General features: G+C 29.2%; 1 protein-coding gene and 2 pseudogenes across 1 annotated transcript in view; all 3 read right to left on the bottom strand.

Annotated features, from left to right (window-relative positions):
- LOC125813446 (kirola-like) overlaps positions 1 to 13825 on the bottom strand; it is a 436501-nt gene that overhangs the window by 261682 nt on the left and 160994 nt on the right. The gene's annotated exons all lie outside the window — the stretch shown is intronic.
- On the bottom strand, positions 1923 to 2838 carry LOC125813458 (kirola-like; annotated as a pseudogene).
- LOC125813466 (kirola-like) lies at positions 6940 to 7899 on the bottom strand (annotated as a pseudogene).

The following is a 13825-nucleotide window of genomic DNA, read 5'->3' on the forward strand; positions in this document are numbered from 1 at the left end:
ACTCTATTTATTATAAAAAAAATTCATAATTGTATTTTCCTTCTGAAAAATTACAGAAATCACATACTTTTAAGGTAAAATTACAATCTACCCCTTAAAAGTTTATAATTACAGAAATCCCTCAAACGGATACAATAATATAAGCGCTGATACATTAATTTGATGCGCGTGATACATTAATCGTTAAGTAAGATACATTATATTTTATACATGATACACTAATCTGATGTACATTTTATACATGATAGATATACTAATATGATGCGCAAGATACAATAATATAAGCGTTGATACATTAATCTGATGCGCGAGATACACTAATCTGATGCGCGAAAATGAGGGATTTTGGAAATTTGTAAAACTTATAGGGGATAATGGTAATAAGTAAACTAAAAGGTGGGATTTCTGTAATTTTTCCATGAATGAATATGTCCATTAATCATGTTATCTTGTCAATATATAGTATAGGAAAAGGGGCTGATGTACTTCTCAACTTTGTCATTTAAAGCTGATATATCTTCATTATGAAAGTGACTCATATATACCCTTACCATTATACAAATGACTCACATATTCCCCTATCGTTACAAAAGGAGTTCACGTATACCTTTCATCTAATGGAAGTGAAAAAACTACTTTTATTTTATTTTTTTTGACTTTATATTTTTTTTAAAAATTAATGTAGGGGTATATATGATCCTTCAAGCAAAGTTCAAGGTATATATTAATCTTTTTCATGCATAAATTATTTTTTGACTTCTTTGATTATCATTATTTGAGTTTCTTATTTTTTTTTTTCTTTCATTCTTTAGTGTAAATAAAAAAAATTAAAACTCTTTTTTTGCGGCCCTATTGTAATTTTTAGTTTTTATATTTGTAAAAAAAAATTGGGGCATCTATAATAATTTTTTAAAGAAAATTAGTGAAACATAAATAAATTTTACCATCAAAATAATAAATTTAAATTACTCGTTGAAACAAAAAAAAAGCGTATGTGTGAGAAGGATCAGATATACCCCACATGGATTATATTTTTTTCAAAAAATTAATTAAATAATTAAATTAAAATTATTATTTTTTGATTTCAGTCAGAGGAAAAGGGTATATGTGAGTCATTTGAATAACTGTAGGGGTATATATGAGTCACTTTCATAACAAGGGATATATCGACTCTAAATAACAAAATTGGAGGATATCAGACCCTTTTTCCTATAATATATATGATGTGAGCATTATACAAGACTAATGAGGTTTTTTTTTTTAATAAGTGAATAAGTCATCTATGATACTATACCAACTTATGTTGCATACAATGGGGGTGTCATTGAGTACTGAGAAATGTTATTTTAAGAAATGAATTATTTTTTATGAAACCATATTTGTATATGATATATATCACATAGATATCATAGAGGACTGAGCTCATTTTTAAAGAATGAATCAGTCTTTTATGACATTTTGTATATCTCATATGATCAATCATTCATGATCATTACCTTGTCAGTGTATTCTATATTAATCAATACTACAGAAGGAACATTTTATAAATGTTATTCCCAATCTTAGAACTATAGAAAAACAAAATAATTGACAGAAAAACAATGGGAATAATTTCTTTTAAATATAATATTGTTTTTGTTATAGATTTTTTTATAGATAAATTTCAAACTTGCAACTATTCATAATATCTTACATTTATCAAACATTGGAAATACAATCCCTAGAAGGAGAGGGAGTGCATATATATGTAATATATACATTCTTCAAACATAAAGTAATTTATTTCACACAATAGCTAACTAGTTGGAACTAGCTAGCTAATATAACACAAACACACAAATATATGTATGTGTGTAAACATACACATATGCTTTTTATTCATATGTATAACTATGGCTCCATTGTATGGAATTGATGTTCTATTACTTGAGGAGGTGACCCTCTATATCTTTTGTTAAACCAATGACAAAACCCAATAGACCAAGAGGCTCTGGGGTTTCTTCAGTTTTCTTCTCATACAGAAATGTCCATGTAGTCCATTGCTGGTCACTTGATATAATAACAGTAAAAGAATCGTACAACTCTAACAGTTCTCCACCAATTAGTTTCAAAGTGATTGATTTAGTTTGAGGATCAACGGCTTCAATAACTTGCTTTGCAATCTTATCATTTCCATCTACAATCATTGAAGTCGAAAACATAAGAGATATTTATTAGGCTACTCCATCTTTTAAACCCTCATAAAAGATGTTTACAATCACAATTACATATATTTAGCTCATTTCTTTAGCTTTTTCTTTGATTTTCATAATTTTCTCCAATGAAATCTGTAAAATATTTGTACAATATCTTACGATATTTGATTGGTAAGTGAAAATATTTTATGAAAAGTATATACCCCACTAAAGTTGAATCATATTTCAGAAATTAGAGTTTTATGAAAAAAAAATTATCATCAAAGATTAATAATGTCAAAATATTAGCTACAGAAAGCAAAGACGACATTAATTCAGAATTCATCAAATAACCTTTTTATGAAAAACACTATATATCTTGGAAGTTGACTTTCTCCTAAAATCAAACACACCTAAACGTAAAAAAATTGATTCATATGTAGAGAGAGGAGAGAGTGTGCATATATTACCATCGTTATATTTTCAGCTAACAACTGAACCAACCTTTATAGTTTCACCTTCATGAAATCCAAAACTTAGTATCTTGCTAGGGATTATGTTGGGTATAGTATGAGGTTTGGTGTGAAAAAGGTCACGAATTAAGTGTCCTCCAATCTCCATAGTGCACTTCTATTGAAGCAATTAACTTACCTTTCACACCCATATATATTTTATTTTTTTTGGGTATACTAAAAATGCTTTTACAAAGAAATTAAAGTGATGATAAAATAATTAAAAATCGTAGTCTTTATATAGATTTTATTTAGATGTACAAAAAGTTATATTAAGACATATCATGGAAAATTAGAGCTAGGCTGTTAGCCTATTATGGAGAAAATGCCAAAAATGGTCCATTATATTAGGTTGTAGCCTGGTAGGTTTGGAATAGTCTCATAACTATTATTTGAGTAGTCTTGGTGTTTTAAATTTGTCAAAAATAAATATTTTCGTCACCAGATATTAATTAAACTTAATTATTAAAGTTAATAAAAATAAAATATATTTAACAAAAACTCACATTTGAAAGTACAGATTTTGTAGTTTATGTTATTTTTGACATATTTCAAGAGTTTGATACAGTTTTTTGAGGCGTAACTTCGTAAGTTTAGTGATTTTTGTCAAATTTATTTTTATGTCTTGTGTAATTATTATGTTGCAGTTTCTGGAATTTCAACAGAAAATTTTGATTTTTTCAATTAATTTTTTTGCATAGTACTTTTGAATAAATTTAAGGGAAAAGAGTTTGATATGCCTTTCAACTTTGTCATTTAGAACTGATATAAAGTGGATCATACATACCCTTACTGTTATATAATTGCCTCACAAATACCTTTTTCTTCTAACGGAAGTGAAAAATTAATTTTAATTTTATTTTTTAAAACAATATATAATCCATATGGGGTATATTTGATTCTCCTCACCCGTTTTTTTTTTTTTACTTTTTTGTTTTAAGGACTAATTTAAATTTATTATTTTGATGGTCAAATTTATTTATATTTCACTAATTTTCTTGTAAAATTTATTATAGATCCTCCTCACACGTATTATTCTTTTCATTTCAATTTGTTTTCTTTTCTACTTTTCTCCTATTTTCCCTCTTAAAGTCCTTTTCTCTTAGTTGGCTCCGTTAATTTTTTTGTTTTCTTTTCTCTTTTTGTTGCTTCTCTCTTTCTTTTAATTTAACTTTTTGGGGTTTAGTTTATCTTCTTCTGATTTTAACAACAACGTCAGTTGATATCTCAAAAAATTATTTAACTTTGAAAATTTAGTTATTAAATTTTATTTTGTATAAATAAAATTACTTCATTTAGATATCTATATCAGTTAAATCGTTTAACTAAATTTATTGTTAAAATAACATCTTACATAACAAATAAATAATTTTTTATGTCATATAAACATGAATTCCACAAATTAAAAAAAAATAAAAAGACTAATTGAGAAGTTTTAAGGGGCAAACTTAATTAGTGAACCAAATATTATGATACATGTTGAGTATTTTTCCTTAGTTTCCTATCATAATTGCGTTTTTCTTCTTCTTCTTTTTTTAAAGGAAACACAAAGTCTCCATATTTGGATAAATTTTTTTCTTATAGGAAAAAAAGTTTATGAATCTATAAATAGATGTCTTTCTAACTTATAAGTAGCATTCACAATGTACGTACGTAGTTCTAACAGAATTTAATGACTTTACTAGATAAATTTTCAAAGTTTGAATGATCTTTTGAGATATTAACTCCAACGACATCCACAATCATAAACAATAAAAGTTATAATTTGTCAATTATATACTCATCAACACAACACGTAGGCATAAACTTATACACATATGTATCAATATGATCCATAGACATCATCAACATATAGACATCAAATAGGTAATCCCCTAATTATCAAATCTTTCTATTTTATTATGCACTTCTCGACCACAAAAACAATTTTGACACGCAATTAGTAGGTCTCCATCTCAAAGTTAATATATTATCACTTTGTATGACTCTTCGTTGTTATAGGGGACTCATTTGTATTTATTAAGATTAAAATATGTGAATTTGAATAGCCTTCAAAATAATTAAGATATTGTCTTTAAATTTGAACACTGAATAATTAATTTTTACTTATTTTTTTTATATCTGAATATGCATAGTTAATTATTGGTAAACATAATACATATATAAATTTTTTTTAAAAGCAAATAAATATTGAAAGTTATTATTTGATAAGAAAAAGTTAAACAACTATATTCGCTAATAATGATGAAAATGATTTGTAATGGTAATGTTTGATGCTAGTAGCTAGTAATAATAGTGGTGGTGATGCTGGAGGTGATTGGTGTTGTAGTGACTTATGTGATGTCAACCATTGTTAGTATAGTGGTGGATTGTGATGTATGGTGAAGTTTGTTAATGTTAGTGGTTGACGATATTTATGAGGGTGGCTGAAGAATGTTTGATGGTAGTTGACATCGATGCTAACTGCTAGTTATGATTATGGAAGTAGCGACAGTGATAATGACGATAGTGGTAGTGAATATAATTATAATGATGAAGATGGTAAATGTGGTATAGCGGATGACAATATTGGTTGGCACTAATGATAGTTGTGATAATATAGGTGGTTGACAATAGTAATGGTGTTTGACAATGATAGTGAAGATAGCAGTGAATATACCTATGTGTTGGTGACAAAAGTATTGCTAGTAGAAGCATGGAGGGAGTCTTGTGGGGATTGGGAGTTCACTGTATTGGGGATTTAGGGTTGTTGTTTGTGAAGAAAAGGGTTTATATAATGATTCAAAATGTCATTTTTGGAAATTTTTATAAAATTATCATTTTATCTCTATCGATAGTTGCTCCGAGTCATTGATCAGTTCATGAAGTTCGTTTTGCAATTTGATTAAAAAGTAATGATTTTTGAAAGTTTCGAGTTTTTGCATGAGTTAAGTCCTTAAGAGTGATTTGTGGTAACAATCAAAGTTTTGAGTCTTGGAATGGAGTACTGTCAGTTCCAGTAACTCCGAAATACAGAATTTGGTCTAGGAGTGTTATCGTTTTCTGATTTGAAGGTGTTTCGTGGATTTGATGTCATAAGTTGGAAGTTTAAGTGATTTTAGACCTTGGGCTGAATTTAAATAACATTTGGAGTTAGAATACTCGAATTGGATTTCCGACGATCCCCTTAGATACAGAGGATGATTTTAGGTGTAGGTGAGGCCTTGGTTGATTTTTTGGAAGTTCCGTGTGCAGTTTGATATTTTTGAGCCTTAAATTAGTTAATTGCGACTTTCACAAATTTCGGATCAAGAAGACCTCAAATTCATGTTTTGATGGTTCCATTGAGTCCAAAATGTTGAGCTTAGTCAGATTGCATATTTGATTTGTGCATGCGGTATTTCAAACGAATTCCAAGGATCTTTTCATGGAAATTTGAATGCTTTGTGATTGTTGAACCTGTGTCTGGCCAACCCATCACGTTCGAAGAGATGGGGATCATGTTTGCGAACCTGTGTAGTTGCTTGTCATCTCAGCGGATCCTCTTGCTCCTTATTTATGATCTTGTTATATTTTAGAAACAATGTCATTTGAGACTTGTATTTTCTTTCAATTCTGTTATAACACTTTAGAGGTTTGTACACGTAACAATTAAGTATTATGAGTTTATTTAAGTTGGCTATGTTCTCTGGATTATCTTATTGTGTTAGAATTTCATTTCTGCCTTACTTCCGCATTATTAGTTGTTATTTGAGTTTTAAGCTGACTTTTCTTGGTGGGATAAGACAAATGTCATTACGTTCATTTTGGATCATTACAGTCTGGGGATTGAGTTATTGTTGGACCGAGAAGGTCAATGGTGATGCTCATCTCAGCTTCTCCGCCGATAAGTTACCGTTGGGATCTCAGAGAATATTCTAGAGAGAAGGAAGAAAAGAGAGTGAAACTATTTAGGAATTCACTTGAGAAACAGAATGAGAATAACAGGCTTTTACATATAATATATTGTTTTTTATTATAGGTAAATTGCAAACTTGCAATTATTCATAATATATATATCTTACATATATCGAACTTTGGAAATACATCCCTAGAAGGAGAGGAAGTACATATGTAATACATTCTTCAAACATAAATACAATATATTTCACATACTAGCTAGCTAGCCAATATAACACAAACACACATATATCTATGTGTATAAACATACACATATATGTTTTATTTATTCATATAAATAACTATGGCTCCATTGAATGAAAATTGGTGTTCCATTACTTGATAAACTGACTCTCTATATCTTTTGTCACATCAATGGCAAAACCCAACAGACCAAGAGGCTCTGGGGTTTCTTCAGTTTTTTTCTCGTACAGAAATGTCCATGTAGTCCATTAAGGGTCACATGATGTAATAATAGTGAAGGAATTATAGAACTCTAACAGTTCTCCGCCAATTACTTTCCAAGTAATTGATTTAGTTTGAGGATCAATAGCTTCAATCACTTGCTTTACAATCTTAGGTTTTCCATCTACAATCAATGAAGTCGAAAATATATGAGATGTTAATTATAGGCTACTCTTATCTTTCAAACCCTCGTAATTAAAAAGATATAAAACATTCATAATTACATATTTTTAGCTCATTTCTTTAGGTTTTACTCTGGTTTTCATTTTCTCCAATGAAATCTATAAAGTATTTGTACACTGTCTTATGGTATTTGATTGATGAGTGAAAATATTCAATGGAAAGTATATATCAAAGTTGAATCATATTTCAGAAAATTAGTGTTATAGTAAGAAAAAACAAATTATTATTTAGATTACTAATGTCGAAATATTAGCAATTTAATGGGTGAAACGTTTATGTTTTCATATTTGAACCCATTTCACAGCTCGAGCAAACATGAGTTTTAATATAATTATGCATATTTTTATATTGCGTATAATAACATTATTCGTTGGATATTGACTTTCTCCTAAAATCAAACACAGCTATACGTAAAAAGTTGATTCATATGTAAAGAGGGGGGAAAATATGTATATATTACCGTTATTATATTTCCAGCAAACAACTGAACCAACCTCTACGGCTTCACCTTCCTGAAACTCAAAACTTAGTATTTTGCTAGGGGTTATGTTGGGTATTTGTTGAGTTCTGGTGTGAAGAATATCATGAATCGAGTGTCCTCCGCATTTCACTTCTATTGAAGCAATCAACTTACCTTTTATGCCCATATTTTCTTTCTAGATATAGCAAAAAACTTTTGCAGAGAAAGTTATGATAAAATGATTAGAAATCGTAGGCATTATATAGATTTCAAGTAGCTGTATGAAAAGTTATTATAACGCTACCATTATGGAGAAAATGTCAAAAATGGCCCATTTTGGAATAGTCTCATAAGTATTACTCTATCCCTAATTACTTATCTATTTTTCTTTTTTTAGTTGTCCCTAATTATTTGTCCATTTTGACAAATCAAGAAAGGACAATTTTTTTAACCTATTATACCCTCAATTAAGTAATTTGAAACGGGTAAAACTTCTTGAAAATCTCAAGTTTTTAATTAATCCACTTCATAATTCATAGGGATACAATGGTAAACTTACTATGTTAATAATTATTTTCTTAATAAGTATGTCAATTCAAAAGTAAACAAGTAATTAGGGACAGAGAGAGTATTTGAGTAGTCTTTGATCATTTAAGTTAGTAAAACATAAGTATTTTCGTCCTTAGATATATATCAAATCCTAATTACAAGTTTAATAAAAATAAAAAATATTTAAAGAAAACTCACATTTGAAAGTATAGATATCACAATTCAATCCTTCGAGCCGGGTGGGCACCAATTCTACCACATATATAGGAGAACCCTCAACCTAAAGCTTAATCATAACATGCGGAAGTGAACAAAACATCCTACTAATATGTTGAAAACCCCTTAACTTGATTTAAAACCAATTTTATTTGCAAGAAAAACACACTAACACTATCCAAGGTACTAGTCTAAACATGTACAAAAGCTTCTAAGAAGATACAATTTATAAAGGAAATAAGACACATCTCCCACCATAAGGGAAGGTTAGTAGAAGTTGTCGGAGATCACCATCATCTTCACCTATGGAACATCACTGAATCCTACTACTAGACTATGACAAGTGGCATAGCAAGAGCAATATCAGTACAAACAATACATACTAGTAGAGATTATCGGTCGATCCGAACCTACCATATAATATAAGTAGACATTCAAAAGGAAACATGCAATATGAAAGTTACACAGCCCTAAGTCTTCATTCACATGTTTTTACCGTCCTAGGTATGATGCCCATAAACTAGTACACTTTGATCCCAGCCTCCTACCACATTTCACTGCCAACTCGATCATTAAACATTCAACCCTTAAAATTGTCACTCTTAAGGTTTCCAGGCCGACCCTTTAGGTCACCATCATATCATATCATAGCATAACCCCTCTATCACATAGATATTCCCAAATACTAGACTACCACTAACTTTGTTAATGAACCTACTACACTTCCTCAAGTTCTCATGCAAAGACTGACTCAATCACCTTAGTCATAAGCCATGCAATCTCCAAAAATTCACAAGATTTAATGCAGTAAAAATGAGTCTAGCTACTCAGTTAAAGAAAATCTAACATATCCATTGCTCCCTTGCCCCGGGTGCCTTTAGAGGTTTTTTAGAGCTACTCTCATTTATTCTCTCCCTTCCAAAAGTGGGAGGAAAATAAAAGAAGTCATATAACTAGGGTATGATTTCCTGTCAGCCCCCTATAGCGGTGCCACCATATAGCGGGAGGCTTTCTGCTACGGCGGGCTGACGTCAGCCCGGTCAATTTTAAAGTAAATCAATTTCATCGTGTGCTCAAATTTTTAAATTTGAAACCTTGTTTTCAGGACTTTGAAATTTCACACAGCCCTTGAGTAACGACGAATCGGATAGTTACAATAGACTTTGTAGTTTATGTTATTTTTGATGTATTTCAAGAGTTTGGTGTAATTTTTGAGGTATAAGTTCAGTTATGTTTTATCAATTTTTTTGGTCTTGAATAGTTATTACGTTGAAGTTTCTGGAGTTTCGACGAAAACTTTTGATATTTTTGGTTAATACTTTTTTTTCATGGTATTTTGAATAAATTTAATAATGACTTTTGTAAATATTCGATGAATTTTGTTTCTCTTAATTATGTTTTTCGGGTTAGTTTATCTTCTTCTTTTTTTAATAACATGAGTTGATATAGAAAGGTTATCCAACTTTAAAAATTTATCCGGTAAAATTATTTAACTTTTTATTTTGTATTAATAAAATCACTCAACTTAGCATTTGCATCAATTAAATTATTTAACTAAATTTATCATTAAAAAATATATTTCATGACAAATAAATTATTTTTTATGTCAAGTAAATATAAATCCTAGAAATAAATAAAATTTTAAAAACTCATTAAAAAGTTTAAGAGGCAAACTTGATTAGTGAACCAGATATTATGATATTATTGTACAATATTATATCTTGATTTAGTAAATAAAAAGAAATTCGTTATTGGTGAAACAAATATTATGATATTACTGTGTATTTCATATTCTAAGAACTCTTAATAATTTAAAAAGTCTAGTGCTTTTAAACCAAAACTTACATATTTATATATGTTCGGGATTTTTCCTGAATTTCTTATCATAATTGTGTTTTTTTTTTTCCTAAAAGGAAAACACAAAGTCTCCATATTTGGCTAATCTTTTTCTTGTAGGAAAAAACTTATGAATCTATAAATGGAGGCTCATTCCTTCTAACTTTGTATCATTCACATTAATGTAGTCTTAGGGACTAATTTGAGAGTTTTGTATAGGTGGAGAAACGTACACTTGTGTGGACCTCTTTTTATTCTGAGTGAATTGTATGAGGTTATTTCTCTCAATATTATTTACTTTTTATATGGTGGATTGCTCATCTCCTCTCGTGGATGTAGGTCGGTTGATCGAACCACATTAGATGTTTATGTCTCTTTTGATATATTTATCGTTTTTCTTCTTACTCACAATCTTTTAAGGTTCGCTTTATTAGCTTTCGCATGACACCTAATTATTTTGATCCTAATAATACAATTAGTTAAGTATACGTGGTTTGCACGTCTCGCATCCATCAGTACCCATCAAAATCCACAACTTTCATTATATTATAGTTCAAATATATTTCGAAGTCTATTAATTGTCTATGAATCAACATCAGAAATAAGACCAGAACCAACTGGATGACCACATATTTAGAGTTTGTTATGTAAGATATATTTTTATTAAATTTATTTGAGTGATTTTATTGATATATAGGTTTAAGTTAAGTGATTTTATTCATATAAAGTAAAATTTAATAACCTTGCTATATAAATTTTCGAAGTTAAATAATCTTTTGAGATATTAACTCCAACAACATCCGCAATCATAAGCAAGTAGCTCAGGCAACTCCACAACATTAATTACATAATAAGTGTATTAAATGAGGTCTTAGGCCTAACTCACACCCCAAAAGCTAGCTCAAAGGGAGGAGGATTGCCCAAACCTTATAAGGAGTCCACCCATCTCATTAACCACCGATGTGGGACTTTTGTCATTCTTTAACACCCCACCTCATGCCCAGTGCTTAGCATCTGGTGCGTGGGCAATTTTGATTTTGGGGGTCCCAACATCGGGTGAGACGAACCCTGCTCTGATACCATGTTAAATGAGGTCTTAGGCCTAACTCACACCCCAAAAGCTAGCTCAAAGGGAGGAGGATTGCCCAAGACCTAATTTAACAAAGTGTAAGATATATACTCATCAACACAACTAGAAAGTATTTGCATATAACATAGCTCTAAATTCATAAACTTATATGCAGGTATCAATATGATCCGTAGGCATAACTACTTAATTATCTTTCTATTTTATTATGCATTTCTCGACCACATAAACAATATTCTAGACACGCAATTAGTAGGTGTCCTTCTCAAAGTTAATATATTATGACTTTGTATGATTCTTCATTGTCATATGGTTCCGTTTTCTGGACGAGAGAACTATTGAAAACACTTCTGAATTTGACGTGAATTATTAGTTTTATCTTTAAATTATTTAAATAGTAAAAGTGTGTAATAAGTCATTATGATCGTTTAAGTGTGTAACTGACTTTTCGGAACAAATTCAAAGGAAAATCTATGTCTTTTCCGTGCTAGTTATGATGATGGAGGTGACGACAATGATAATGACTGTCTTGGTGGTAGTGAATATAATTATATTGATGGAGGAGGTAAATATGGTAGTAGATGATAGTATTGGTTGGCACCAATGGTGGTTGCGATAACATAGGTGGTTGACGACAATAATGGTGATTGATTGATAGTGATGATAGCAGACGTGGATATAACTATAATGGTTGAGGTGGTAGATATGCTAGTGATTGGCAGTCATAGTAATTGTGATTGCAGAGGTGATTGGTGGTGATGATAAATGATTTTGGATAGAGCGTGGTGATGAAAATCAATTATCTATACAAAAACACCTTTTAATGATATTAAGACTTTATTCAAAATTGTAATTATTAAAACCTTTTCAGATCAAATGAGCGCTTAAATCATAATGAAATTAAAACAAATATTTAATTTGGTTTGATTTTAAATTTTGAAAAATCACAATATTTGATATTACTAAAATCCAATCAAAGAAAAACCAAAATCAAATCAATTATAAAGCACAAAAAATCTAATCTAAACATTTCAAGGAGTTGGTTTTTCTTTAAAAAAATATAGATAGATATTAGATATAGATAGTGATTACTTAATTTTTTCTATTTAATTGTATACATTTTTCGATCACAAAAAAAATGTTGACACATAATTATGTGTCTTCTCAAAGTTAACATATTATGACTTTGTATGACTCTTCATTGTTATATGGGTTCCGTTTTCTCAATCAACCATGTGTGTCTGTTGTGTCGACTACTCCGACATTATTTATTTTTATTAAGATTAAAATATTTGAATTTGAAGGTATATTTGAATAATTATAATATTGTTTTTAAATTTAATAAATATAAATAAATAATAAATCTTCTTTTACTTTAGCACACTTAAGATGGAAATTTTATTTTTAAGCTAAACAAAATGAAAGTTTTATTTTTAAACACATACAACACCATCATGAGAATGCACAAATAAAAATATTTAAGTTAAATAAGATGAAAGTTTTATTTTTAAGAATGAATAACTTAAGTTTGCAAAGAAAATCTTTTAAAAAAAAACTATATAAAGTGAACGGTATTTTTGTAAGAATAACTTGTTCTTAAAATTTATGCAATGCATATTATTTTGAATACAACAAAATCAAACAATCAATAAGAAATAATTTCAAATGACTTATTTCATCATAATTAATCCCAGCATAACTTATCTCATCATAATTAATCCCATCATAACTTGTATTCAGACCAAATGATCCTTAAGGGTTTTAGATTAAAATAGAATAAATTAGAGTAACTGAAATGCAAGTTCAGCATGTAACGTATGAAATAGAGGTGGAAGTCTAGATCGATGCACAAGTCATATCCAAGAGATAAAGTTCCAAGTATCATGAGTCTATAATCCAAAAAAATGAAGAGATTGACAATGATGTCAGAGTTCGTATTGAAGCGGGAGGAATGAAACGGTAGATTTGCATCTAAGATGTTGTGTTATAGTTTCCAAGACACTTAAACATAAGTTTATAGATTGATGGTTAAACTTGCTTTAATGTATAGAGGAGAGTATTGGCCAATTCATTTTACTTTTAAATAAATACCAAATTAACAATTTTATAAGAAATGTAACATAAGTAGCTACTTAAAAGTCTTAGATATTCACAAAAATCACAAGTCAATTTTTAAATTTACCAAATATAAAGGTGGAAAAGGATTACACAAAACACAGTTGATAGGCTATTGATAAAATACTACATTTTATAAATGTTATTCCCCATCTTATAACTAATTAAAGAAATCTAACAAAATATAATTGACAGAAAAACAATGAGGATAACATGCTTTTAAATATAACATTGTTTTTATTAATAGAGTACTTAAAGGTAAATTTCAAACTTGCAATTATTCATAATATCTTACATATATTAAACATTG

This window comes from Solanum verrucosum, unplaced genomic scaffold, assembly GCF_900185275.1.
Source record: "Solanum verrucosum unplaced genomic scaffold, falcon-dt-bn FXZP01000203.1, whole genome shotgun sequence".
Classification (NCBI taxonomy): domain Eukaryota; kingdom Viridiplantae; phylum Streptophyta; class Magnoliopsida; order Solanales; family Solanaceae; genus Solanum; species Solanum verrucosum.